A 6,932-nucleotide genomic window follows, 5' to 3' on the forward strand; every position below is an offset into this window, starting at 1 on the left:
CGTTTTGTAAAGGCAGCAAGAGATATTCAGCAGCCACATACCAGACATTCATTATTAGGATCAAAAAAGATATGACAGATATGATATGAAATTAATTAATTGGGCATTCTTTCCCTCTCTTCATTTCTTCGGTTAGTTTGTTCATTCTCGTTCCTTTCTGTTTCTCCTCCTTCTTTTACATCTTTTTATTTCTTTGTGTTTGTTTTCTGTTTCTTTATCTCTTTGTTAAGACTTTTATAAAATGTTCCTTTAGGGAGTTTACTGCTTAATGGGATTTAACGTGTATAGAATATTCAATTTACTGGCAAAAAAAAACAAAAAAAACAAAACAAAAACAGAAACAAAAAAGAAACGTAGCTTTCACACTGGAAGTCGCACATGTACTGCTGCCGTAACCCTGGGATGAACCAGAACCCGAGCTGGAGCAGCGAACACTAAAGCTAACACTTCAGCCTCTCCTACATCCATAGCTTATTTTTTCGGTGGGCATTAAAATAACATTGTACTGTACTTCTAACATAATGTTTTGGATGAGGCTATGATGAACCTCGCCTGAAGGGATGCGTGTGCTTAGAAATGACAAAGGCATGCTTTTCCTCCCTCTCACACACACACACGCACACCAACAGAGCTCATGTGTAGGGGAGGGACCACGTGTACAGTGGGAAAGGGGGACACAGTGGAAACGGAACTGTAGATGCCGTGATACCTGCGTTTGTTTTTTCTGCGTGTGCTTTCTCTTGGGCATGTGTCCCAATTCATGTTGCTCCCGTTTTGATGACCTCATCACATAAAACGCTGGACGTGAATCCTACAGAACACACAGCCACAACAACAACAACAAAACAAACAAACCAAAAAAAAAAAAAAAGACTTTTTACAGGTGATCATCTAGAGTTTTATTTTGTAAGATGATTTTTAAAAAATATCATGTCAACTACGATGTGTGCAATGCAAGTGAGATCTAGTCCTTTAGAGTTCTTGCGGTAAGAATGCGAAAGGGTTTAAACCACAGGCGGACTCTCAGAAGTTGGGTTTCCACGTGTTCCCCAGGCCAGTACATGCCTGCCAGGTTCATAGGGTTCAAAGAACGGGAAAAAAAGAGCGTTATCACGGACTCAAACAGCAACTATCAGAAGTGTCCTTTTAAAGCACATGACCACAGCTTCATACAGCCCCTCCGAAGACCCGGAAACCCCACGAATTCAATTCAACGAGGAACAGGAAGTGCTGCTGCACACACGCGCGTGCGGCGGTGGCCGAAACTGCATCATCTGGTTGTCAGATGAGAAGAAACGGTAGAATGTGTGCCACTGTCCAAAAGCCCACACTTAGTCAGTCGCTTTGTCAAAAAATGACATTTCAACATGACAGTAATGATGAGGGACCATTTTACTCCGTGACAAGATGGACAGGAAAGGAAAGCTGACATTCTCAACTGCCCCGCTCGATCCGGAGACGCGGTGTTTAAGCCCACAGCATCTAGACTGAACTACCTGCAGGACTTACGACGCAGCACGTTTTTACAAGGTTTGCTGTCCTCTGCCAGCAGTCAGTTCACATGTGCTCTGGTGTTTTGTATGCTAATAGACAGGGGAACTCAAACCCAAGTGTGTGCATAGATATGTTCTGCAAATCTGCCTTACAGTCTTAGCTTTATGGTGTTAGAAACATGTCACAAGGTGAAGATCGGTGCTCGGTAAAGATCTTTTAAGAGGGTTACAGGGAAAGAGTTGTGTATCATATACAAGGTTATAGGCTGATATTATTATGATATTATTGCACTGTGTTGGCATGTGTGCATAGACATACCTGCAGCTGTTCTGGTTACTCCGTTTGCCAAGTCTGTCAGGAAATCAGAAAATCTCATTAACACAGGTAGATGGTTATGTTTGTCATACACATACACACACACACACACACACACACACACACACACACACACACTCAGTCATGCTAAAGTAAGGTAAAAATACAATGTCAAATCTCATGGCCTCAGATGCTGACACACAGAATCTATATTTTGAATATTTAACAATGCTAAAGACAGAGGTTCATAACCAGATACGCACAGTGTGAAATAAGGACACAGGGTGGTGTATTAAAGACAGGCTGACAGACAGGTGTGAGACTGTGGGAACAGGTGATGACTATTTGCTAAGTGAATAATGTTTCTCAAACTCTTTCACAGGTATTGTGCTCGGATTACAGCTTTGTTCTTCCATCCCAATATTTCATATCTTTATTAAATAAAAACAGGTGAATTTTGCACTGTTTAGTGGTATAAACACACACACACACACATACACACACACATACACACACACACACGCATGCATGCACATCCTAAAGCTACCACTCTGCACTCTGTCTAGATACAGTACAATGATTCAAATTCCAGTTTTGATTAGCTAATGAGGTAGCATTCCTGGAAATCTGAAGTTCTTATTTAATCCATTTAAATGGAATTTTCACAAACTTATCTGAAAAGCAAAAACTACTCACTACCACTTCACTTGCTACTTGCTTAGCAACACTAAAACTTATTCAGCACAGAAAATATGTTTCATTAATATGTAGTAGTTATTTCGCTTTTTTCTTTATTACTTTAATATTAACACATTAATACATTTCACATATGCAGAGGGGTGTGTGTGTGTGTGTGTGTGTGTGTGTGTGTGTGTGTGTGTGTGTGTGTGTGTGTGTGTGTGTGTGTGTGTACTGTCTGATCTGTGAAAACTGCTTTAGTGCATTACCTTGTCGAACCTGCCATAAACTCACTTGCGGCTCCTTACATCAGAGGAACACAGTATCACCGTGTGTGTGTGTGTGTGTGTGTGTGTGTGTGTGTGTGTGTGTGTGTGTGTGTGTACTTTGCAACTATACAATAGATAAAATGTTAAGCATTTCTTAGCTAAAATCTAAACCTTCACTGTCTTCACCTCTAAATATGTCTGTTGTTTTCATTTAAACTTGTTCATTTCTTCCGATGCCTCAGACAAACGAAACTCCAGTTAAGCGCCTGTTGGTTTAAGTCAACTATTACGGATGTGTGTGGTGTCTCCCTCGCACACAGACAAGAAACAGCGGTCTCTCTTTCTGCCCCTTACGTTTGTCTGCACTCGTTTTAGGTGCTCGGGTACCTTATAATCGCGACTCGGACTCTGCGCTTTTATTTATTTATTTAGGCTCGGACTCACATGTTTTCACCAAGTTCAGGGTAGGCTTCGTCTCGCGTGTGAATTCTGCAAAGCCATGCTCTCTGTGCTGAACTCCGACAGACCTTTACCTTTACCTCCGACAGATAATGATCTTCGAAAATTTAGGCTTTCCCTGGCTGTCTTATGGCAGGTCTTCTCCAGTCAAACTGAAATGTTAGATTATTGTTGGTGGTGTCGGAAAATCAGACTTTCGAGGAAATACCTTTCTCTTATGTGCCAATCATTCACGGCTCACTGCAGCGAAATTTTATATGATTTCGCACTTTGGGGAGTTAAAAGAACATAAAAGTTGGTACCAGCACAACTGCAGAATCCATCTTATTTTAATGCACTCGGAAACGTGACTTGACGCCCCATCGTTTGATAAGTATGCCCTTCTATGACCTCTGACGCAGCTGACGTGCCTCGCCTGTGATTCAAAGCCTTATCTGCAAAAACAAATTAAACCGTACATTTGTCGAGATTTAAATATAGGCCTACAGCCTTCTTCGAATGTGTTCTGTTGTCATACTTTTTGTTTGTTGTTTTTGTTGTTGTTGGGTTTTGTTTTGTTTTTTTGGTTTTTCGCAGGGAACGTAAGGGGTGTAAGATGGCCTAATTGCTGTGGGTCCGGGCTTGCTTTAACTACTAGCGAATTTATGATCTTGGTCTCCGAGACCATCCGACGCAATTAGCACATATGCTCTAAATAGATGGTGGTTTGTGAGCAATAAAGCCGTTACCTCCAGCATAAATTGACAGTGCCTCTCACTAAGCTCCTACCACGAGCTAATTGGAAAACCCACACCGCCTTCAGTGGCGATGCTTGTGCAGTCTTCCCTATTCCAGCACGAAAACAAAATCTAAAAGTGCCCCGTTTAGCCTCGGCTTTGTGTAAGCTTACAAACACAATCGTTTCTTGTTCTCGCTAAGTCTCCTTTCCTGACAGTAATAAAGTTTCATGAATAACGTCCGAGTTTGAACTGGCCACTGATGACGGAGGAAAGAGTTATGGGAGGGGTTGTTGAAATTGGTCATTTTTATCGGTCTGTGTGTATTATGAAGCAAACGTGGTCTTTGTCTTGTGGTTTTAGAAACACAGAGTATTAGTCAAGCCCTGCTCACACTTAGATAGGCCTATCTCACACTCATATCTGCCCTTTGACATCAGTCTACATACACGAATGGAACATTCAGACCACTAACGAACGGGCGAGACGTTCACCGGAAAGTCGCCTGGTCTGGCTAATTCCACAAACCGGTACATTTACTTATGGATACAATCTTAATATGTGCATTTTTTGTTTTGTTTTGTTTTTTTAAGAAAAAAAAAACATTAGGAGAAATTCACGATTACTGTGTTATCTGTTAGACAGTCCGTCGCGATCTTACGTGTCGTAGGAAGATATTTTCCCCATCCCTCACGACTACGCTTTCCATTAAGTGCGATCAGATGATATCCATTGAAAGTCGCTGATCCATAGAGAAAATGGCAGCGGATAAAAGGCGATTTCAAGTGACCTTCTCATCCCTTTCACACCAATCTGAGCCAACCTCCCCCCAACCCCGTTACCCCCACACTCCCCCAAAATAGTTAGGGATCAAATCGGACAAAAGCACCCTCCTCTTCCCTTTCAACTCGAAATTACTCAAAGCGAAGGGGCCTGTGACCAAACCCTTGCAAGGCGGTAGCGAGGGCCACAACGTGTCTTAACGCGACAGAAAGGACCGCGGGGAAGCAGGGTAGCATCCCAAATGTATTTTTAGCACACTAGGAGAACGTCCTGAGTCGAGATAAGGGGGATATTTGAATCCAAGTTATATATTCTAATTGGTATTATTGGAAAATGTTTTGCATTGTCTGTTAATTAGGCCTACTTGTGACTTGAAGTATTATAAGTTACAGTTATTTTTGTTGGGGCTGTGTCGCAGTGGTTTCTCATTTTTATCATTTAGGCTGTTGTGTTGTTCAGTAATTTTAAGTGAAGACCGCACAACACTGAGTCAGTACAGATCATAAATGTATTTTTCAGATGTTAAGGTTTAGACGCACTTTGTATAAAAATGCAAAAGTCTTCAGCGCCGGTTACTATTTTATAGCAGACTGTTCTCGGTACTTACGTAGTCTGAGCAATAATTCATAATTAATAATAAATAAGCGTAGTATTTTTCTATCATTAACTCATGGAAGGCCTGGAGTGATAAAATGGTGTTAAACACTTTAAACCACTTTTCTAAAGAATGTGTATTCTGTCTGTTTTGTCTTGGGGTGTGAATATAACATTCGTCTTATTGCTAGCATAAAACGAAGACTCTTTCAGCAGTTCCTGGAACGCAAACATATACGTTTATTTTATCTTACCGGCCTTTGCTGTTCTAATAAGAACCGATCCTTCAGTGATCCAACGCCAGTATCAAAAGTCCCTCTTCAAAAGCAGAATGTGGAGTACTCTATACCTGCTGCGCCCTGTAAGTGTTTAACTATCTGACCCGAGCAAATGTAAGTGTTTTAACTATCTACCCTGAGTAAATGTAAGTGTTGCACTACCTAACCCGAGCAAATGTAAGTGTTTAACTATCTAAGATCTATTGTTCGTGTCATTTCATTACTTTAACGGTTCTTCCCAAAGAAAGCATACATGTTAGAGAAAGAATGTGTGTTCGGACAAACCTGGTAGAGACTGCTTCGGCAAAAACATGAGGAAAAGTTTATTGAAATTTCGTGGGGTTGAGTGAGATTTTACACGCACGCGTAGGCTGAGTTATCATGCTATTAACGTCCTCATTATTTAAAAAAACATGCTGTCAATCGCTGGCAAACATTAGTGGTATTTCACTGAAAGCTGCGTGGATGTTATAAATAGGCCCGCTGAAATGATCAGCTGTTTAACAAAATGGCAAAATAGTCAACGATTATTTCCTGGTCTTTAATCTATATTGTTAACTGTAGCCTAATTGATACTAAATTATTAAGCATTATTAAATATTTAATCCCTCTTATAGTATTATGCTATTGACACTATATTTTTAGTTACTACCCTGTCATTCTTTCATAATAAATCTGCTGTTTCAAAGAGGTATTTATATTTACATGTTCAATTTCCTCCCAAGAATTACTTAGCCTTTTAGTTATTTTTTAAAAGACTAAATGCTATACTATTATAGATCAGGAATGTAAAATTGCTTCGAAACCCACTGTGTCGCCTACCGCTTGCATCTCGATATATGAACTGTTTAAAAAAATACATGAATCTGATTTAGTCAGAAAGGATGCAAAGTGATTTAAGTGCAAAACAGTGGGGTGTTTTTCATAATGATAGTCCTTCCCTCAGCCCAGTCTTTAAACACAGTGTTTCTCTGTCTTGTACTTTTCTTTTAATTGACCGACTCGATCGTATAATTGTCCTTTTAATCCGCTGACATTATCGCTGAGACAAACAGACTCCTATCGATCTTCCCATTATGTGATCAAACAAGCCGAGTTGCACAGGTGAGAGTTTCGCGGCAGGGAAAAGTAGGCTACTTTTACGCTTAAACATTTAGTCAGTCATTGTCAATAGAAAGCGATAAGTTAGGGACACTGGAAGCAAACAGGCACCCTATCCTAACTGATCAATAGATGAGCGGAGTTACCAATAAGTCGCAGCTTTCACCTGAAGAAAGACGTTACGTTACTTCTGTTTGTTCCCACTGTTAATGACGACGCGACGACATTAGTCACTTACTCGATTT

General features: G+C 40.5%; 1 long non-coding RNA gene across 1 annotated transcript in view; it reads right to left on the reverse strand.

The window, feature by feature from the left end:
- Positions 1-1,847, reverse strand: part of LOC113574996 — a 2,395-nt gene extending 548 nt beyond the window's left edge. The window contains exons 1-2 of the long non-coding RNA XR_003410372.2: positions 1,813-1,847; positions 710-811 (exon numbers count right to left, since the gene is read on the reverse strand). This is a non-coding gene — a long non-coding RNA (uncharacterized LOC113574996). The remainder of the gene's footprint in view (positions 1-709; positions 812-1,812) is intronic.
- Positions 1,848-6,932: the final 5,085 nt, after the last annotated feature.

The sequence above is a fragment of the Electrophorus electricus genome, chromosome 9, assembly GCF_013358815.1.
Source record: "Electrophorus electricus isolate fEleEle1 chromosome 9, fEleEle1.pri, whole genome shotgun sequence".
Taxonomy (NCBI): Eukaryota; Metazoa; Chordata; class Actinopteri; order Gymnotiformes; family Gymnotidae; genus Electrophorus; species Electrophorus electricus.